The sequence below is a fragment of the Pristiophorus japonicus genome, chromosome 30, assembly GCF_044704955.1.
Source record: "Pristiophorus japonicus isolate sPriJap1 chromosome 30, sPriJap1.hap1, whole genome shotgun sequence".
NCBI classification, from domain to species: Eukaryota; Metazoa; Chordata; class Chondrichthyes; family Pristiophoridae; genus Pristiophorus; species Pristiophorus japonicus.
In genome coordinates, this window is record NC_092006.1 from 11,929,368 (window position 1) to 11,952,231 (window position 22,864).

The window sequence follows — 22,864 nt, forward strand, 5'->3', positions numbered from 1 at the left end:
GCCCATGTCGAGCTCCATGGACACCGGGAGTCCATTTAATTCAATCTTCAGCATTATTGGGGGACACTTTGTGGTAAATGTGTGCACCCCATATACCTCTGTCTCCTCGGTCTGAGGCTCTGGTTCGTCATGATCCACCGTGGATCTGTCCTCCTCTGCAACATGGTGGTTTGCAGGATTAGCAGGATTTGCAGCTCGCCTGCACATACATTGGAGGTGTCCCATTGTTCCACAGCCCTTGCAAACATATCCTTTGAAGGGGCATGAATGGAATCGATGATCACCCCCGCAGCGCCAACAAGGTGTTAATTGCTTTGTATTCACCACCCTTGATGGTGGACTCAGTCATCTGCAGACATGCAGCTACAGGAGTGTAAGTCCTGCCATGTACATTTCGATTCGAAAACAACATTACTTTGTTCACAGTACTTGCAGCAGCACTAGTGTGCTGAGACATTTGTTTGGTATTGTCGCTAGTGGAGATAAACGCCTGAGCTATCGCTATGGCTTTACTCAAGTTTAGGGTCTCTACAGTCAAAAGTTTGCGAAGTATTGCTTCATGGCCAATGCCAAGTACAAAGAAGTCCCTGAGCATATGCTCCAAGTGTCCTTCAAATTCGCAATGTTCCGCAAGGCGCCTTAGCTCGGCGACGTAGCTCGCCACTTCCTGGCCTTCAGACCTCTTGTACGTGTAGAACCGATACCTTGCCATCAGAACGCTTTCCTTTGGGTTTAGATGCTCCCGGAGCAGTGTGCATAACTCATCGTATGACTTGTCTGTGGGTTTTGCTGGAGCGAGCAGGTTTTTCATGAAGCCATACGTTGGTGCCCCGCAAACGGTGAGGAGGATCGCCCTTCGTTTGGCAGTGTTCGCTTCTCCTTCCAGCTCATTGGCCATGAAGTATTGGTCGAGTCGCTCCACGAAGGTTTCCCAATCATCTCCCTCTGAAAATTTCTCCAGGATGCCCACGGTTCTCTGCATTGTTGCATTGGGGTTCGTCATCTGTATCTCGTCGCCAGTCTTGGATAAGGAGTCAGACTATGATACTGCAAGCTCAAAGTAAGGTGTGACCATAGTCCTTTATTACAGATCTCAGTGTGCCTCTCCAGCCTGTGAGGCCTCCTTAAATACATATATAAAGGTGCTCCCAAGGGATTGTGGGATCCCTTGGGACTCTAGGGGATAAGCCCTCTGGTGGTTAGACATGGTAATTACAGGTTTACATACATAACATCCACTTTGAGCAGTCTTGGGCCAGGGATTCCCAAGAGTCGGTGGGGATGTTAAATTTTTTCAAGGAGGCTTTGAGGGTGCCCTTGAAGTGTTTCCTCTGCCGTCTTGGGGCTCGCTTGCCGTGTCAGAGCTCGGAGTAGAGCACTTGTTTTGGGAGTCTTGTATTGGGCATGTGGACAATGTGGCCCACCCAACGGAGCTGGTTGAGCATGGCCAGTGCTTCGATGCTGGGGATGTTGGCCTGAGAGAGAACGTTGACGTTGGTGTGCCTATCCTGCCGATGAGTTTTCCGGATTTTGTGGAGGCAGCATTGGTGGTACTTCTCCAGTGCTCTGAGGTGGCTACTGTGTAAGCTTTAGGATCACAGGTCACACACAGATATCCTAAGGGTCTTAGGAGTTATAAGGCATTTTATTAAGGGAGCGGTCATCAAACACCACACACAATCAGGATAGACATACGACCAGGACAAGTAGCTGGTACTACTCCCGCTCGGACAGACGACTGGTGGAACAAACAGTTGTTGTCTGCACCGTCTGCTCTGAAACCCCTTCTGGGTCTTTCTTTTATTCTCTATTTAGGGGTAGGCCTGGTGTGGGATTATGGACAGGGCCATTAACCGCTGACGTGTTGAGTTCTTTGTCTCAACTCTTGGGTGAAACCCTCCTCTTCACATCCTCCCAAGGCTAGAGTCAGACAGGCTGTTCTTGGCCTTCAGATGTTTGGAGCTGCTCCGTTTACGGTTATTGATGTTCACGTGGTTCAAGTAGCTATTGCACCATGGAATGCATCGTTCAATTCCAACACCAGTCTGAAGAGACTTTTCGGTCTCGTTATTTCTTCCAATTTACCATTTCTTATAACTGTACATAGTCCATGTCTCTGAAGCATAAAGGTGGGCGGGAATCACTGCTGCTCTGTAGACCATGAGCTTGGTGCCGGGTGAGATCCTGAGTACCTTTTTAAAAAATTCGTTCCTGGGATGTGGGCGTCGCGTGCAAGGCCCAGCATTTATTGCCCATCCCTAATTGCCCCTTGAGAAAGTAGTGGTGAGCCGCCTTCTTGAACCACTGCAGTCCTGTGTGGTGAAGGTGCTCCCACAGTGCTGTTAGGGAGTGCCAGGATTTTGATCCAGCGACGATGAAGGAACGGCCGATATATTTCCAAGCCAGGATGGTGTGTGTGACTGGGAGGGGAACGTGGAGGGGGTGGTGTTCCAATGCGCCTGCTGCCCTTGTCCTTCTAGGCGGGTAGAGGTCGCGGGTGAGGGAGATGCTCTTGAAGAAGCCTTGGCGAGTTGCTGAGTGCATCTTGTAGACGGTGCACACTGCAGCCACGGTGCGCCGGTGGTGGAGGGAGTGAATGTTGAAGGTGGTGGGTAGCGTGTCGATCAAGCGGCTGCTTTGTCCTGGATGGTGTCGAGCCTCTTGAGTGTTGTTGGAGCTGCGCTCATCCAGGCAAGTGGGGAGTGTTCCATCACACTCCTGACTTGTGCCTTGTAGATGGTGGAAAGGCTTTAGGGAGTCAGGAGGTGAGAGAACCGATATAACGTCAGCTAACATGGGCACCAGGACTCAATCATCATCATAGGCAGTCCCTCGGAATCAAGGAAGACTTGCTTCCACTCTACAAGTGAGTTCTCAGGTGACTGAACAGTCCAATATGGAAATTACAGTCTCTGTCACAGGTGGGACAAGTCAGTGGTTGAGGGAAAGGGTGGGTGGGGAGTCTGGTTTGCCGCACGCTCCTTCCGCTGCCTGCGCTTGGTTTCTGCACGCTCTCGGCGACGAGACTCGAGGTGCTCAGCGCCCTCCCGGATGCACTTCCTCCACTTAGGGCAGACTGGTCTTTGGCCAGGGACTCCCAGGTGTCGGTGGGGATGTTGCACTTTATCAGGGAGGCTTTGAGGGTGGTCCCTTGTAACGTTTCCTCTGCCCACCTGGGGCTCGCTTGCCCGTGAAGGAGTTCCGAGTAGAGCGCTTGCTTTGGGAGTCTCGTGTCTGGGGACATGCGGACGATGTGGCCCTGCCCAGCGGAGCTGGTCGAGTGTGGTCAGTGCTTCGATGCTGGGGATGTTGGCCTGGTCGAGGACGCTAACGTTGGTGCGTCTGTCCTCCCAGGGGATTTGCAGAATCTTGCGGAGGCATCGTTGGTGGTATTTCTCCAGCGACTTGAGGTGTCTACTGTACATGGTCCATGTCTCTGAGCCATACAGGAGGGCGGGTATCACTACAGCCCTGTAGACCATGAGCTTGGTGGTAGGTTTGAGGGCCTGGTCTTCGAACACTCTCTTCCTCAGGCGACCGAAGGCGGTGTGGGATCTTGTCGCCGATGTCGGCCCTTGTTGATAGGAGGCTCCCGAGGTTTTGGGGAATGGTCCACATTGTCCAGGGCCGCGCCGCGGATCTTGATGGGCGCCAAGGCGGGATGTTGGATGGACTGCGGTTTGGGGGGGAATGGGGTTGAGGGAGCGGGAGGTGGGTCTGATGAACCGAATTGAGCGCCGAGAGGTGGCGGAGGGCAGATCGGAGAGAAAGTGGAGAAAGAGGCGCTCGAGGCGAACACGTTAACAAATACGCCGCTGACATTTTTAATTGTGTCCCCTGCCGCCCCTCACAATCCTGAGTTTGGGGTTTGAGGCCTAGTCCCAATTGATTGTCAATCAACCCTCAATTTACAGTCAATGGGGCAACAGACCACACCCTTCTTACATCACCACCAATCACAGCGCCGTCCACCCTGTCAATCCTACTCGCCCTCCGGCGCCGCCCCCTCCAAGAGGCGGGACTTCAATACTATCGCCGTCCCATTGGGCCAGAGGAATACCAATCATCAGCAGCATCCAATGGCCTCTGCGCCAGGCGGATTCGGTGGAAAGCCTCCAATGTGGTTGGTCCATGTACATGCCAATCATATACCATTAGCCAATGGATGCAAGGCTGACAGGCGGGCTTTAAAGAAGGCGGGTGTGTGTCATCTCTCCAATCCGATTGGTGCGCCCACATGCCAATCATTCGTTAATCCACTCAGCGCCAAGAGGCGGGAGTCGATGATAACTCTATGCTGATTGGTCCAGCTGCGTGCCAATCACGTTTCATTAGCCAATCAGCGCTGGGGCCGACAGGCGGGCTTTCACGGAGGCGGGTGTCCGTGCGAACTCTGTGCCGATTGGTTCGCGGACGTGCCAACCAGCCGCTGCGCGCCAATGAGCGCAGGGCGCGAACAGGCGGGCTTTCGCGGAGGCGGGCTGTCTGCGAGAGCTCGAGTGTGACTGGTCGGGGGACTGGTGCCGGGACCCTAACGCTTATTGGTTGAGGTGCACGCCCATCAGGCGCGGCGCCAATCGGCGGGTCGACCGGCCGGGAAGGCGGGGTGTCGGGCGAGAGGCAGTGACGGGATTGGGCAGCGGGGCTGTCAGTCGGCGCGGCCGCACCAATGGAGAGCGAGCAGGGGGCGGGGGCGGGGGCTAGCCAATCGGTGCGGTTGTTTGGGGGGGGGTGGGGGCGGGAGCAGCGGCGGCTGCCGGTTGTGTTGGAAACGGGCGGCGGGGGGCCGGGAAGCGGCGGCGGGGCCGGCGGGCAGGTGAGTGAGCGATGCGGGCGCGGCGTCTCCTCCTCCTCCTCCCCGTGGCCCCCTCACCCTCTCCCCAGGGGGGCGGCACGGTCCAGCTTCCCCCCATCCGTCCCCCGGCGCCAAATGGGGCTTAAACCCCCCACTAGGCCCCGAGCCGGGGGCTCGAGTAGCGAGGCGGGCCGGCGGGCAGCAGCAGCCCGGGCACCCTAAAAGCCCAGCCTGAGCCTCCAGCAGAGCAGCATTGGCTGGGAAACCCCCGCTTCAATCCAGTGCAAACGCTCCATAATCTCTCCATATTTCCTAAATTAATATTTTGGGGGAAAAAATGACAGTAAATATTCAATAAATTAAAGTGATCAATAGTAAATTATAGGTAAATGATCAATTAATATAATTTTACTATAAATAAATTTAATTTTTTGAATATTTTTTAGAAAATTACAGTAACTATTCAATAAATTAAAATGATCAGTGGTAAATGATGTGTAAATGCTCGATTATTATAATTTACTACCATTGCATTTCAACATTTAATAAATTAATGGCAATTTTTTGAAAAAAATTACAGTAAATATTCAATAAATTTATTAATTGACTATTTAAACATTAATTCACCATCAGTTTAAAGTGATCAATGGTAAATTATGGGTAAATGCTCAATTAATATGATTTACCATAAATGCATTTCAATATTTAATAAATTAATGGCAATATTTTGGAAAAAATTACAATAACTATTCAATAAATTTATTGTGCATCATATTCATTGAGCATTTAAACACAATCCACCATATATTTTAAGTGATCAATAGTAAATTATGTGTAAATGCTCAATTAATATGATATACATTTTCAATATTTAATAAATTAATGTCAATATTTCTGAAAAAATTGCAGTAAATATTCAAGAAATCTATTGTGCGTCATATTCATTGAGCATTTAAACATAGTTCACATTGGATTTATTATTGATCACTTGACATTTATGCTGAATCAATAAATTTCAAGTGATCAATAATACATTCAATGTAAATGATGAGTAAATGCTCAGTCAATATGAGATCGTGTAACTACTTTTTCAATATTTGATAAATTAATGTCAATATTTTGAATATTGAAGAAATGCAGTAAATAATTTGATTAATATATGGTAAATCAATAAATTTAAAGAGATCAATAACAAATTCAATGTAAATGATGTGTAAATGCTCAATCAATATGTTATGTAACTACATTTTCAATATTTAACAAGTTAATGTCTATATTGAATATTTTTGAAAAAGACTAGTCAGTATTCAATACATTTATTGTGAATCATATTGAGCATTTAAACATAATTTATATTGAATTTATTGATCGCTTTAAATTTATGATGAATTATGTTTAAACGATCAATTAATACAATTCACGCTAAATTTATTGAACATTGACTAATCTTTTTTCAAAAATATTCAATATATTGACATTATTGATCACATTACATTTATTATGAATTATGTTTAAATGCTCAATTCAAATCATAGTGTAAATACATTTTCAATATTTAATAAATTAATGTCAATGTATTGAATGTTTTTGAAAAAATTACAGTAAAATTCTAATTTAAAGTGATCAATAATAAATTCAATGTAAGTTATGTTTAAATAATCAATCAATATGAGTAGTGTAGCCACATTTTCAATATTTAATAAATGAATGTCAGTGTATTGAATATTTTTAAAAATTGTAGTAAATATTCAATCCATTTATTTTAAAGCGATCAATAATGAATAAATTCTCTAAGTTGTTTAAATGCTCAAGCAGTATAATTCAATGTTAATCGTTTAAAAAATATTTAAAATAATGTCATTATTAAAAAAAATTGCAGTAAAGATTCAATATGTATTGTAAATCATTTTAAAGCAAATAATCGATCAATTCAATGTTTAAGTGCTCAATAAATATAAAATAGTATAAATAATTTGTAAATATTTAATAAATTAATATCAATATATTGAATATTAAAATTACACTAAATATTCAATACATTTATTGTAAAGCATACGATAATTAATATGAATTAAGAATATGGCCTGCGGTGGTGAAAGGTGTTATAATTATCCTTTCCTTGTTAGAATTAATATATAAATCAGTGTTTCAAAATTTGCAATATATTTATATTGTAAATTATATTTAAAAATTCAGTTCATGTTTATCAATAAGTACATCTATATAAATAAATTGCGTGCAAATAAAACATCTGTACATTTAAAATGGACGCAATTGCTGTTAAATTTGTGACTGCTGATTAATATTTAAGTTAGAATATTTAAATGTATTAAGTGTTTGCAAAGATAAATTATTTTAATATATAATTATATCACAATCTGTTTCTAAATATAACTGTACTAAAATAACTTCAAACCTAAATATTTCGCTTCAAGATGTAAGCAATCATATTTAAGTAGAAAATATTGAATTATTTAACTCTTGTGTGGGTTAGTGTATTCCGTTGGTTTTAATTCTCTAAGTTGCTGCACTGAATATGTGAACATTGTACAGAGCCACACTTGGAGTTACTGTGCACAGTTCTGGTCTCCAGATTATAAAAAGGATGTCGAGGCACGGGAGAAGGTGCACGAAAGATTTGCAAGGATGACATCAGAGCTGAGAGATTATAACTATCGGGAAAGATTGGACAGGCTGGGTCTCCTTCTCTAGAACAGAGAAGGCTGAGAGGCGATCTGATAAAGGTCTTTAAAATTATGAAAGGGTTCGATAGGGTAGATATAGAGAAGATGTTTCCACTTGTGGGGGAGACCAGAACTAGAGGCCATCAATATCAGACAGTCACTGATAAATCCAATGGGGAATTCAGGAGAAACTTCTTTACCCAGAGAGCGGTGAGAATGTGGAACTCGCTGCCACAGGGAGGGGTTGATGCGAATAGTATCGATATATTTAAGGGTGAAGCTGGATAAACACATGAGGGAGTAGAGAATAGAAAGATATGGGGATGGGGTGCGATGAAGAGGGGTGGGAGGGGACCGGTGTGGAGCATAAACCTATGCACGGAGCGGTGGGCCCACTGGCCTGTTCCTTTGCTGTACATTCTGTGCAATAATATTTATTCAAAAATTTGTAGGAAGGTGATGTCTTGATGCTTTCAGGATTGCAGTGGCGTTTGCTGTAACTGTTGATGCTTCTGTTGTTCAATCAGCCCTCATTTACTCTTTTGCGATGGCTCTCCTGATAGATTTCACTTGCCAGGCACCAGTTTTCCTTCGCACTTGAATGTAGTTTGGTGGCGGTGAAAGGGTTAAAGCCTTAGCTCATCTGCTGCTGAAGCCCTCATCTATTTCTTTGTTACCTCTAGACTTGACTATTCCAACGCAGTCCTGGCTGGCCTCCCACATTCTACCCTACATAAACTGGAGGTGATTCAAAACTCGGCTGCCCCGTGTCCTAACTCGCACCGAGTCCCGCTCACCCATCACCCCCTGTGCTCGCTGCCCCGTGTCCTAACTCGCACCGAGTCCTGCTCACCCATCACCCCCTGTGCTCGCTGCCCCTTGTCCTAACTCGTACCGAGTCCCGCTCACCCATCACCCCCTGTGCTCGCTGCCCCGTGTCCTAACTCGCACCGAGTCCTGCTCACCCATCACCCCCTGTGCTCGCTGCCCCTTGTCCTAACTCGTACCGCGTCCCGCTCACCCGTCACCCCCTGTGCTCACTGACCTACACTGGCTCCTGGTTAAGCAACACCTCGATTTCAAAATACTCATCCTTGTTTACAAATCCCTCCATGGCCTTCGCCCCCTCCCTATCTCTGTAACCTCCTCCAGCCTCTAACCCCTCCCTATCTCTGTAACCTCCTCCAGCCTCTAACCCCTCCCTATCTCTGTAACCTCCTCCAGCCCCTACACCCCTCCCTATCTCTGTAACCTCCTCCAGCCCCACAAACCCCCCTAGATCTCTGCGCTCCTCTAATTCTGCCCTCCTGAGCATCCCTGATTATAATCGCTTCACCATCGGTGGCCGTGCCTTCTGTTGCCTGGGCCCCAAGCTCTGGAACTCCCTCCCTAAACCTCTCCGCCTCTCTACCTTTCCTCCTTCAAGACGCTCCTTAAAACCGACCTCTTCGACCAAGCTTTTGGTCACCTGCGCTAAATTCTACTTATGCGGCTCAGTGTCAAATTTTTAATTGCATAATACTCTTGCGAAGTGCCTTGGGACATTTCACTACGTTAAAGGCGCTAAGTAAATACAAGTAGTTGTTGGCATATGTTTCGAAAGCTGGCAAGAAGTTGGGTGCTTTCGAGGTGGTGGCAGAGGGGCACACCTTGGGGGGGGGGGGGTGTGGTGAGGCTGAGGGGGTGAAGGCACCACTTGATGCCATCCTGAGCCGTTTTGGGTGAGGACAGGACGCGCCCCCACAGTCGAATAGCTTGGCGGCACTTACTGCGTGGACAAGGAAGGAGGCGGGTGGAGGGAGGGAGGGAGGAGGTGGATGGATAGGGGTGCTGGGTGGCAGAGGGGGCGGGGGTTTGTGGATGGGAAGGGGTGAAGGATGGGAGGAGGAGATGGCGGATGGATTGAGTATACCCTCGCTGCGTATTGCTGCCTTCTGAGCAGAAGAGCGAAGCTTCGGATCTGTTGGGAATCTGATAATTACAATGCTGGAAAATATTAATTAAAGGGCACGGAATTGCTGCCAGTGCTTTTCAAGATAAAGGATTTAACCCCACCCTTCCTTGCCTACGGTGATCTATGCCCTGGGTCCCCGGCCTCTTTGCAGGTCCGCCACTTCCTTAACGTCCTTCTGCAAAGCACCTGAAGCCATTAAGCAAGACTTGCATTGCTCTAGAACCTATGCCGACCCCAGGAGGTCCCTGAGAGCTTTGCAGCGAATGAAGTACTTTACAACATGTGGCAGTAATTTGCGCACAGCAAGATTCGGCAATGTGTTAATGCGCAGTTATTCTATTTTTTAGTGATGTTGGTTGACGGATAAATACTGGCCCCAGGACACCGGGAAGAACTCCCCCTGCTCCTCTTCCAGTAGTGCCATGGGATCTTTTACATCCACCCGAGAGAGCATTCGGGGTCTCGGTTGGGCGTCTCATCTGAAAGACAGCACCTTCGACAGTGCGGCGCTCCCTCAGTACTGCCCCTCCGACAGTGCGGCGCTCCCTCAGTACTGCCCCATCTACAGTGCAGCGCTCCCTCAGTACTGCAAATCCGACAGTGCGGCGCTCCCTCAGTACTGCCCCTCCGACAGTGCAGCACTCCCTCAGTACTGCCCCTCCGACAGTGCAGCGCTCCCTCAGTACTGCCCCTCCGACAGTGCGGCGCTCCCTCAGTACTGCTCCTCCGACAGTGCAGCGCTCCTTCAGTACTGCCCCTCCGAAAGTGCAGCGCTCCCTCAGTACTGCCTCTCCGACAGTGCAGCGCTCCCTCAGTACTGCCCCTCCGACAGCGCAGCGCTCCCTCAGTACTGCCCCTCCGACAGCGCGGCGCTCCCTCAGTACTGCCCTCCGACAGCGCGGCGCTCCCTCAGTACTGCCCCTCCGACAGCGCGGCGCTCCCTCAGTACTGCCCCTCCGACAGCGCGGCGCTCCCTCAGTACTGCCCCTCCGACAGCGCGGCGCTCCCTCAGTACTGCCCCTCTGACAGCGCGGCGCTCCCTCAGTACTGCACTGGAAGTGTTGGTATGGATTATGGAGGTCAAGTCTCTGGCATGTTGCTGGAACCCACCATGAAACTCACCAGTGTCTTGTTGCATCATTGATGATGTAGATAAGATCAGTAATAGAACAAGCAAGCCAAGTGGATTACATGTCAGAGCACCGAGCTATAAAGGAAAAGTTAGGGCTATTCGGCCATGAAGGGTGGCGCGATGAGACCTGAGAAGAGGTGTATGGGACTCAGTGGGCTAGAACGGTATTTGAAATGAAACATGATTGCAGGACAGAGGAACAGACTGCGGAAAGGCAAGGGCGGCACTCGGGTCAAGTGGTTTTAGAGATTGCTGCATACATGGGGTTAAGGAGACTAAAACTCTGGAATCATTCACGGGGCAGGTCGGCACTGATTGCTATCTGTGCTAGGACAAGGTAGAATGGCCTTCCCCTAATTCCAAGGTTGGTGAGACAGTGATTTTGTTCGTGGGGGGCGGGGATTAAATTTTAATGGACCTTTGATTGGTCTGCGATCAGCGGCACGACTCTGGTCCAGAGCCGCGGGGACCGACTCTGGTCCAGGGCCGCGGGGACCGACTCTGGTCCAGAGCCGCGGGGACCGACTCTGGTCCAGGGCCGCGGGGACCGACTCTGGTCCAGGGCCGCGGGGACCGACTCTGGTCCAGGGCCGCGGGGACCGACTCTGGTCCAGGGCCGCGGGGACCGACTCTGGTCCAGGGCCGCGGGGACCGACTCTGGTCCAGGGCCGCGGGGACCGACTCTGGTCCAGGGCCGCGGGGACCGACTCTGGTCCAGGGCCGCGGGGACCGACTCTGGTCCAGGGCCGCGGGGACCGGCTCTGGTCCAGGGCCGCGGGGACCGGCTCTGGTCCAGGGCCGCGGGGACCGGCTCTGGTCCAGGGCCGCGGGGACCGGCTCTGGTCCAGGGCCGCGGGGACCGGCTCTGGTCCAGGGCCGCGGGGACCGGCTCTGGTCCAGGGCCGCGGGGACCGGCTCTGGTCCAGGGCCGCGGGGACCGGCTCTGGTCCAGGGCCGCGGGGACCGGCTCTGGTCCAGGGCCGCGGGGACCGGCTCTGGTCCAGGGCCGCGGGGACCGACTCTGGTCCAGGGCCGCGGGGACCGGCTCTCGGCCAGGGCCGCGGGGAGCGGCTCTCGGCCAGGGCCGCGGGGAGCGGCTCTCGGCCAGGGCCGCGGGGACCGGCTCTCGGCCAGGGCCGCGGGGACCGGCTCTCGGCCAGGGCCGCGGGGAGCGGCTCTCGGCCAGGGCCGCGGGGAGCGGCTCTCGGCCAGGGCCGCGGGGAGCGGCTCTCGGCCAGGGCCGCGGGGAGCGGCTCTCGGCCAGGGCCGCGGGGAGCGGCTCTCGGCCAGGGCCGCGGGGAGCGGCTCTCGGCCAGGGCCGCGGGGAGCGGCTCTCGGCCAGGGCCGCGGGGAGCGGCTCTCGGCCAGGGCCGCGGGGAGCGGCTCTCGGCCAGGGCCGCGGGGAGCGGCTCTCGGCCAGGGCCGCGGGGAGCGGCTCTCGGCCAGGGCCGCGGGGAGCGGCTCATCAGATTGATCAACAGGGATCGACTCTTGTCAGACCGATCTACAGAGATTGACTCTTACCGGATGGATCTATAAGGATCGACTCCTGTTGTGCAACTGGTCCACAGCGAAAGAAGCTTGGTGGGCTACCGTTCCACAGATGCTGACATCCCTCCAAACCCAGCCAGTCAGTTGCTCTCCCTCCCCGAGATTGGACAATTGAGTGTTGGCAGCTATTGCGTCCGAGGTTGCCGGTGGGGGTGAAGGAGAGGCATCGCGGGGCGGGCGTGATCCTCTGATGAATGTTCACATAGACTCGCTCGTTCGCTCACAGGACAGCTGGCAAGACAAGGTGAGGTGGGGGGCGGGGGGATATATGGGATGAGGTGGGACATTCAGCCCAACCCAGAAAGACACGCTAGTTCACTCTGTGCACCCATGCCAGCGCCCCCTTCCGAATGGATAGCGGGGTTTGTGCCTCTGTACCCTAACACATGTTGGCCATTATTTGGGCAGTGCTGTCGAGTTGAACGTGTGACCCCCTGACCTACGCCGATCGCTGAATTTAACCTTGCCTTCCCGACTGATCTGTTGGAACATTTGCTAACGGAATGGGGCAATCGCTTTCTTTTGCCTCCCTCTTCCGCCCCAGCTAAGAATAAGAACATAAGAAATAGGAGCAGGAGTCGGCCATTCGGCTCCTCGAGCCTGCTCCGCCATTCAATACGATCATGGCTGATCTGATCATGGACTCGGCTCCACTTCCCTGCCCGTCCCCTTGTTCCCTTTTCATTTAAGAAACTGTCTATTTCTGTCTTAAACTTATTCAATGTCCCGGCTTCCACAGCTCTCTGAAGCAGCGAATTCCACAGATTTACAACCCTCTGAGAGAAGAAATTCCTCCTCATCTCAGTTTTAAATGGGCGGCCCCTTATTCTAAGACCATGCCCTCTAGTTCTAGTCTCCCCCATCAGTGGAAACATCCTCTCTGTATCCAGCTTGTCAAGCCCCCTCATAATCTTATACGTTTCGATAAGATCACCTCTCATTCTTCTGAACTCCAATCAGTAGAGGCTCGACCTACTCAACCTTTCCTCATAAGTATGCAGGCAAGGCTGGCATTTATTGCCCATCCCTAATCGCCCCTTGAGAAGGTGGTAGTGAGCTGCCGTCTTGAACCGCTGCCGTCTTGAACCACTGCAGTCCCGTGTGGTGAAAGTGCTCCCACGGTGCTGACTTTGTCGTAGTGGTTTGGTACAGAGTGTCTCGCTGGGCCATTTCAGAGGGCAGTTAAGAGTCAACCACTTCGCTGTGGGTCTGGAGTCACATATCGGCCAGACCGGGTTAAGGGCGGCAGATTTCCTTCCCTGAAAAACATGAGTGAACCAGTTGGGCATTTCCAACAACCCGGTAGTTTCATGGTCAACATAATGGCTGCGTCGTCCGAAATGCGGAAACCTCGGGACCGAGGCCTTTCTGGATTCTTTCTTGTATTTCCGGATTTCAGAACGTTTTAGTCTGGGCCGAGGGAGGTAGGTGGGGTGTCGGGAGGGCCGCAGGAGGTCGGCCGAGGAGGGGGGAGGTCGGGAGGGGCCGAGGCAGGAGAGTCCGGATTTCGGAACGTTTTGCGGTTTCCGGACGACCCCGCCACGGATCAGCCCGGTGTCCGGATTCAGGAACATTCCGGATTCCGGAACTCCGGATTTTGGACGTCGCACCTGTACTGATACTAGCTTTTTAAAAAAAAAATCCAGATTTATTTAACAAGCTGAATTTAAATTGGGGATAATGTTACTAGCATGGTTAGAGGATTGGTTAACAGACAGAAAACAGAGAGTAGGGATAAACGGGTCATTTTCAGGTTGGCAGGCTGTAACTCGTGGGGTGCCGCAGGCATCAGTGCTGGGGCCCCACCTATTTACAATCTATATTAATGACCTAGATGAAGGGATCGAGTGCAATGTAGCCAAGTTTGCTGACGATTCAAAGCTAATGTGTTGTGCGGAGGACACAAAGAGGCTTCAAGGCGATACAGACAGGTTAAGTGACTGGGGCAAGAACATGACAGATGGAATATAATGTGAAGTTATCCACTTTGGTAGGAAAAATAGAAAAGCAGAATATTTTTAAATGGTGAGAGACTGGGGAATGTTGGTGTTCAGAGGGACCTGGGTATCCTTGTACACAAATCTCTGAAAGTTAACATGCTGGCACAGCAAGCAATTAGGAATCCACGACCGGACCGGGGTCAAACAGGGCTGTGTCATCGCCCCAACCCTCTTCTCAATCTTCCTCGCTGCCATGCTCTACCTCACAGTCAACAAGCTCCCCGCTAAAGTACAGAACCAGTGGGAACCTGTTCAACCTTCGCCGCCTCCAGGCCAGGTCCCAGACCACCCCAACGTCTGTCGTCGAGCTACAGTACGTGGACGACGCCTGCGTCTGTGCACCTACAGAGGCTGAACTCCCAAGTCATAGTCAACGTATTTACTGAGGTGTACGAAAGCATGGGCCTTACGCTAAACATCCGTAAGACAAAGGTCCTCCACCAACCTGTCCTCGCCGCACAGCACTGCCCCCCAGCCATCAAGATCCACAGCGCGGCCCTAGACACCGTGGACCATTTCCCATACGTCGAGAGCCTCTTATCAACAAGAGCAGACATTGACGACGAGATTCAACACCAGCTCCAATGCGCCAGCGCAGCCTTTGGCCGCCTGAGGAAAAGAGTGTTTGAAGACCAGGCCCTCAAAACCACCACCAAGCTTATGGTCTACAGGGCTGTAGTAATACCCGCCCTCCTGTATGGCTCAGAGACATGGACCATGTACAGTAGACATTTCCGCTTGGTGGAGAAATACCACCAACGATGTCTCCGCAAGATCCTACAAATCCCCTGGGAGGACAGACGCACCAACGTTAGCGTCCTCGACCAGGCCAACATCTCCAGCATCGAAGCACTGACCACACTTGATCAGCTCCGCCGGGCAGGGCCACATTGTCCGCATGCCAGACACGAGACTCCCAAGCAAGCGCTCTATTCGGAACTCCTTCATGGCAAGCGAGCCAAAGGTGGGCAGAGGAAACGTTACAAGGGACACCCTCAAAGCCTCCCTGATAAAGTGCAACATCCCCACCAACACCTGGGAGTCCCTGGCCCAAAGACCAGTCTGCCCTAAGTGGAGGAAGTGCATCCGGGAGGGTGCTGAGCACCTCGAGTCTCGTCACCGAGAGCGTGCAGAAACCAAGCGCAGGCAGCGGAAGGAGCGTGCGGCAAACCAGTCCCACCCTCCCCTTCCCTCAACCACTGTCTGTCCCACCTGTGACCGGGATTGTGGCTCTCGTATTGGACTGTTCAGTCACCTAAGGACTCATCTTTAGAGTGGAAGCAAGTCTTCCTCGATTCCGAGGGACTGCCTCTGATGATGATGAGGAAAGCGAATGGTATGTTGGCTTTTATTCATCATCATCATAGGTGGTCCCTCGAATCGAGGAAGACTTGCTTCCACTACTAAAGTGAGTTCTTAGGTGGCTGAACAGTCCAACACGAGAGCCACAGTCCCTGTCACAGGTGGGACAGATATTCGTCGGGGGAAGGGGGGGTGGGGGGGAGCACTGATTTACCACGTGCTCCTTCCGCTGCCTGCTCCTGGCCTCCTCATGCTCGCAGCGTTGAGATTCAAGGAGCTCAACACCCTCCCAGATGTACTTTCTTCACCTCGGGCAGTCTTCGGCCAGAGTCTCCCAGGTGTCAGTGGTGATGTCACACTTTACCAGGGAGACTTGGAGCGTAAGAGTGAAGATGTCTTACTGCGATTATATCGGGCTCTGGTGAGACCACACCTGGAGTATTGTGCACAGTTTTGGTCTCCTTACCTAAGGAAGGATATACTTGCCACAGAGGGAGTGCAGCAAAGGTTCATCAGACTGATTCCTGGGATGGGGGGGATTGCCCTATGAGGAGAGATTGAGCAGCCTAGGCCGATATTCTCTGGCGTTTAGAAGAATGAGAGGTGGTCTCATTTGAAACATACTCATTTGAGAGGATTGACAGGGTAGATGCAGGGAGGGTGTTTCCCCCGGGCTGGGGAGTCTAGAACCAGGGGTCACACAGTCTCAGGGTAAGGGGTCGGCCATTTAGGACTGAGATGAGGAGGAATTTCTTCACTCAGAGGGTGGTGAATCTTTGGGATTCTCTGCCCCAGAGGGCTGTGGAGGCTTAGTCGTTGAGTATATTCAAGGCTGAGATCGATAGATTTTTTGATATTAAGGGAATCGAGGAATCGGGCGGGAAAGTGGAGTTGAGGTCGAAGATCAGCCATGATATTGAATGGCAGAGCGGCTCAAGGGGCTGAATGGCCGACTCCTGCTCCTATTGCTTAAGTTCTTATCGGAACCTTTTTTGAATAACAGTCCTCGAAGGGTATAATTAAAAAATGTTGTGCTGACGTGTTGTTGTTCTTGCTGCCTGCTGTTGACCTCATCTGGCTTAAAGGAGTTGCCGAGCCCAAGTGTGTAGAGGCTGAATTATCGTCATTAGACGTACAGTCGTCACCCCAGGGATCAGACCGCATCAGTGGTGCACTTTAATTCAGCTCCCTCACACCATCGGGGTCCGTAACCTCTCCGGACCCCTCGCTCGAATCTAACGTTTTAGTTTCAACAACTTGCATTTATATAGCGTTTTCAGCGTAGTAAAATGTCCCAAGGCGCATCACAGGAGCATTTATCAAATAAGGTTTGACACCGAGCCGCATGAGAAATTAGAACAGGCTGGGTCAAAGAGGCCGGTCTTAAAGGAGCAGGCAGAGAGATTTAGGGAGGGAATTCCAGAGCTTTGGACCCAGGAGGCTGAAGGCACGGCCGCCAACGGTGGAGCGATGGGAAGAATTGGAGGAGCGCAGAGATCTCGGAGGGTTGTAGGGCTGGAGGAGGTTACAGAGATAGGGAGGGGCGTAGGGCTGGAGGAGGTTACAGAGATAGGGAGGGGTGTAGGAGCTGGAGGAGGTTACAGAGATAGGGAGGGGTGCAGGAGTTGGAGGAGGTTACAGAGATAGGGAGGGATGTAGGAGCTGGAGGAGGTTACAGAGATAGGGAGGGTGTAGGAGCTGGAGGAGGTTACAGAGATAGGGAGGGGTGCAGGAGTTGGAGGAGGTTACAGAGATAGGGAGGGGTGTAAGAACTGGAGGAGGTTACAGAGATAGGGAGGGATGTAGGAGCTGGAGGAGGTTACAGAGATAGGGAGGGTGTAGGAGCTGGAGGAGGTTACAGAGATAGGGAGGGGTGTAAGAACTGGAGGAGGTTACAGAGATAGGGAGGGATGTAGGAGCTGGAGGAGGTTACAGAGATAGGGAGGGGTGTAAGGACTGGAGGAGGTTACAGAGATAGGGAGGGGTGTAAGGACTGGAGGAGGTTACAGAGATAGGGAGGGGTGTAAGGGCTGGAGAAGGTTACAGAGATAGGGAGGGGTGTAAGGACTGGAGGAGGTTACAGAGATAGGGAGGGTGTCGGGGCTGGAGGAGGTTACAGAGATAGGGAGGGGGGCGGGCGAGGGCCATGAAGGAATTTGAAAACAAAGTTGAGAATTTTAAAATGGAGGCGATGCCGGACTGGGAGCCAGGGGTCTCCACTTGGCCGAAATGCCTTGGGTTGTTGAGAAAGTTACCCAGCGTTCCCACTCCTGCTTGCTCTCCAGCAAACCCCTATTGGAGAGAAAAGAAAAGGACTTGCATTTCTATAGCGCCTCTCACGGCTTCGGGACCTCCCAAAGGGCCAGTGCTTTGAATTGCTGAAAGGTCATGAAAAGTGCTTTATAAATGCAAGCTTCCTGTACAGCCAATTCAGGACTTTTTGAAGTGTAGTCACTGTTGTAATGTAGAAAACACAGCGCACAGCAAGCTCCCACAAACTGCTCTGTGATGACCAGATAATCTGTTCTGATGTTGGATGAGGGATAAATATTAGCCCCAGGACACCAGGGAGAACTCCCCCTGCTCTTCTTCCAATTGTGGGCGTGGGATCTTTTACGTCCACCCGAGAGGGCAGATGGGGCCTCGGTTTAACGTCTCATCCGAGAGATGGTACCTCCGACAGTGTGGCGCTCCCTCGGGACCGCCCCTCCGACGGTGCGGCGCTCCCTCGGTACCGGCCCTCCGACGGTGCGGCGCTCCCTCGGTACAGCCCCTCCGACAGTGCGGCGCTCCCTCGGTACAGCCCCTCCGACAGTGCGGCGCTCCCTCGGTACCGGCCCTCCGACAGTGCGGCGCTCCCTCGGTACCGGCCCTCCGACAGTGCGGCGCTCCCTCGGTACCGGCCCTCCGACAGTGCGGCGCTCCCTCGGTACCGGCCCTCCGTCAGTGCGGCGCTCCCTCGGTACCGGCCCTCCGACAGTGCGGCGCTCCCTCGGTACCGGCCCTCCGACAGTGCGGCGCTCCCTCGGTACCGCCCCTCCGGCAGTGTGGCGCACTGCCCTTCTGACTGTGCGGTGTTCCCTCAGTTCTGGCACGGAGATTGTCAGCCTGGATTTTGTGCTCCAGTCTCCGGAGTGAGTCTTGAACCCACAACCTTCTGACTCAGAGACGAGTGTGCTACCAACCCGTTGTAAGAACAGGGCCATGACAACAAAACAGGCAAGCTGGTGCCTGGCACTCCGTGTGGGAGGTGGTGTTGAAAGTGTGGGCGATTACTCACTGGCTCGAGTACCTGATCTGGCTCATCACTGTGAGCTGCCTATCAACATTAGTGAGTGTTGCTTTGGGAAGTTGCAAACTCGCGTTACTGCTGCAGCTCAGTCTAAGGAACCACTGCCCCAGACAAGTGGCCGAGAGGTAGGAATTCTCTGGGTTTGAATCTTCTCTGCATCACCTCCGTAGCGTTGCTCATCTCTGTACTGCTCCAGCCCAGCTACTGCTGAAACTCTCATCCATACCTTTTGTCACCTCCAACGCTCTCCTAGCCGGCTTCTCCTCACCCACCCTCCGTCAACTTCAGCTCCTCCAAAACTCAGAACGCACACGGAGTCCCGCTCACCCCTCACCCCTCACCCCCTGCGCTCGCTGACCGACATTGGCTACCGGTCTGGCAACGCCTCGATTTTAAAATTCTCATCCTTGTGTTCAAATCCCTCCATGGCCTCTTCGTCGTCCTCCCTATCTCTGTTACCTCCTCCAGCCCTTACCCTCCCTATCTCTGTAACCTCCTCCAGCCCTTACCCTCCCTATCTCTGTTACCTCCTCCAGCCCCTACCCTCCCTATCTCTGTTACCTCCTCCAGCCCCTTACCCTCCCTATCTCTGTTACCTCCTCCAGCCCCTACCCTCCCTATCTCTGTAACCTCCTCCAGCCCCTACACCCCTCCCTATCTCTGATACCTCCTCCAGCCCCTACACCCCTCCCTATCTCTGTAACCTCCTCCAGCCCCTACACCCCTCCCTATCTCTGTAACCTCCTCCAGCCCCTACACCCCTCCCTATCTCTGTAACCTCCTCCAGCCCCTACACCCCTCCCTATCTCTGTAACCCCCTCCAGCCCCTACACCCCTCCCTATCTCTGTAACCTCCTCCAGCCCCTACACCCCTCCCTATCTCTGTAACCCCCTCCAGCCCCTACACCCCTCCCTATCTCTGTTACCTCCTCCAGCCCCTACACCCCTCCCTATCTCTGTAACCTCCTCCAGCCCCTACACCCCTCCCTATCTCTGTTACCTCCTCCAGCCCCTACACCCCTCCCTATCTCTGTTACCTCCTCCAGTCCCTTACCCTCCCTATCTCTGTAACCTCCTCCAGCCCCTACACCCCTCCCTATCTCTGTAACCTCCTCCAGCCCCTTACCCTCCCTATCTCTGTAACCTCCTCCAGCCCCTACACCCCTCCCTATCTCTGTTACCTCCCCCAGCCCTTACCCTCCCTATCTCTGTAACCTCCTCCAGCCCTTACCCTCCCTATCTCTGTTACCTCCTCCAGCCCCTACCCTCCCTATCTCTGTAACCTCCTCCAGCCCCTACACCCCTCCCTATCTCTGTTACCTCCTCCAGCCCCTTACCCTCCCTATCTCTGTTACCTCCTCCAGCCCTTACCCTCTCTATCTCTGTAACCTCCTCCAGCCCCTACACCCCTCCCTATCTCTGTAACCTCCTCCAGCCCTTACCCTCCCTATCTCTGTAACCTCCTCCAGCCCCTACACCCCTCCCTATCTCTGTTACCTCCTCCAGCCCTTACCCTCCCTATCTCTGTAACCTCCTCCAGCCCCTACACCCCTCCCTATCTCTGTAACCTCCTCCAGCCCCTACACCCCTCCCTATCTCTGTAACCTCCTCCAGCCCCTACACCCCTCCCTATCTCTGCAACCTCCTCCAGCCCCTACATTCTCCCTATCTCTGTAACCTCCTCCAGCTCTAACACCTATGCAGCGAGATAGGGCGAAATAATATGGAGTCAGAAACAGATGGTAGAAAGGTAAAAAGCAATAGTGGAAGGCCGAGTAAACAAAGGCAAGAAACAAAAAGGGCCACACTACATCATAATTCTAAAAGGACAAAGGGTGTTAAAAAAACAAGCCTGAAGGCTTTGTGTCTTAATGCAAGGAGTATCTGTAATAAGGTGGATGAATTAACTGTGCAAATAGATGTTAACGGATATGATGTGATTGGGATTACGGAGACGTGGCTCCAGGATGATCAGGGCTGGGAACTCAACATCCATGGGTATTCAACATTCAGGAAGGATAGAATAAAAGGAAAAGGAGGTGGGGTAGCATTGCTGGTTAAAGAGGAGATTAATGCAATAGTTAGGAAGGACATTAGCTTGGATGATGTGGAATGTGGAATCTATATGGGTAGAGCTGCAGAACACCAAAGGGCAAAAAACGTTAGTGGGAGTTGTGTACAGACCTCCAAACAATAGTAGTGATGTTGGGGAGGGCATCAAACAGGACATTAGGGGTGCATGCAATAAAGGTGCATCAGTTATCATGGGTGACTTTAATATGCATATAGATTGGGCTAACCAAACTGGAAGCAATACGGTGGAGGAGGATTTCCTGGAGTGCATAAGGGATGGTTTTCGAGACCAATATGTCGAGGAACCAACTAGGGGGGAGGCCATCTTAGACTGGGTGTTGTGTAATGAGAGAGGATTAATTAGCAATCTCGTTGTGCGAGGCCCCTTGGGGAAGAGTGACCATAATATGGTGGAATTCTATATTAGGATGGAGAATGAAACAGTTAACTCAGAGACCATGGTCCAGAACTTAAAGAAGGGTAACTTTGAAGGTATGAGGCGTGAATTGGCTAGGATAGATTGGCGAATGATACTTAAGGGGTTGACAGTGGATGGGCAATGGCAGACATTTAGAGACTGCATGGATGAACTACAATAATTGTACATCCCTGTCTGGCGTAAAAATAAAAAAGGGAAGGTGGCTCAACCGTGGCTATCAAGGGAAATCAGAGATAGTATTAAAGCCAAGGAAGTGGCATACAAATTGGCCAGAAATAGCAGCGAACCCAGGGACTGGGAGAAATTTAGAACTCAGCAGAGGAGGACAAAGGGTTTGATTAGGGCAGGGAAAATAGAGTACGAGAGGAAGCTTGCAGGGAACATTAAGATGGACTGCAAAAGCTTCTATAGATATGTAAAGAGAAAAAGGTTAGTAAAGACAAACGTAGGTCCCCTGCAGTCAGAATCAGGGGAAGTCATAACGGGGAAGAAAGAAATGGCAGACCAATTGAACAAGTACTTTGGTTCAGTATTCACTAAGGAGGACACAAACAATCTTCCGGATATAAAAGGGTCAGAGGGTCCAGTAAGAAGGAGGAACTGAGGGAAATCCTTATTAGTCGGAAAATTGTGTTGGGGAAATTGATGGGATTGAAGGCCGATAAATCCCCAGGGCCTGATGGACTGCATCCCAGAGTACTTAAGGAGGTGGCCTTGGAAATAGCGGATGCATTGACAGTCATTTTCCAACATTCCATAGACTCTGGATCAGTTCCTATGGAGTGGAGGGTAGCCAATGTAACCCCACTTTTTAAAAAAGGAGGGAGAGAGAAAACAGGGAATTATAGACCGGTCAGCCTGACATCAGTAGTGGGTAAAATGATGGAATCAATTATTAAGGATGTCATAGCAGTGCATTTGGAAAGAGGTGACATGATAGGTCCAAGTCAGCATGGATTTGTGAAAGGGAAATCATGCTTGACAAATCTTCTGGAATTTTTTGAGGATATTTCCAGTAGAGTGGACAAGGGAGAACCAGTTGATGTGGTGTATTTGGACTTTCAGAAGGCTTTCGACAAGGTCCCACACAAGAGATTAATGTGCAAAGTTAAAGCACATGGAATTGGGGGTAGTGTGCTGACATGGATTGAGAACTGGTTGTCAGACAGGAAGCAAAGAGTCGGAGTAAATGGGTACTTTTCAGAATGGCAGGCAGTGACTAGTGGGGTACCGCACGGTTCTGTGCTGGGGCCCCAGCTGTTTACATTGTACATTAATGATTTAGACGAGGGGATTAAATGTAGTATCTCCAAATTTGCGGATGACACTAAGTTGGGTGGCAGTGTGAGCTGCGAGGAGGATGCTATGAGGCTGCAGAGTGACTTGGACAGGTTAGGTGAGTGGGCAAATGCAAGGCAGATGAAGTATAATGGGAATAAATGTGAGGTTATCCACTTTGGTGGTAAAAACAGAGAGACAGACTATTATCTGACTATTGCCTGAGAGACAGACTATTATCTGTGACAGATTAGGAAAAGGGGAGGTGCAACAAGACCTGGGTGTCATGGTACATCAATCATTGAAGGTTGGCATGCAGGTACAGCAGGCAGTTTAGAAAGCAATGGCATGTTGGTTTTCATAG

The 22,864-nt window shown here is 51.3% G+C and overlaps 1 long non-coding RNA gene across 1 annotated transcript in view; it reads left to right on the top strand.

Annotated features, from left to right (window-relative positions):
• Positions 1-4,740: 4,740 nt before the first annotated feature.
• The window catches only part of LOC139240265 (uncharacterized), a 41,634-nt gene continuing 23,510 nt past the window's right edge, over positions 4,741-22,864 (top strand). The window contains exon 1 of the long non-coding RNA XR_011588700.1: positions 4,741-4,816. This is a non-coding gene — a long non-coding RNA (uncharacterized lncRNA). The remainder of the gene's footprint in view (positions 4,817-22,864) is intronic.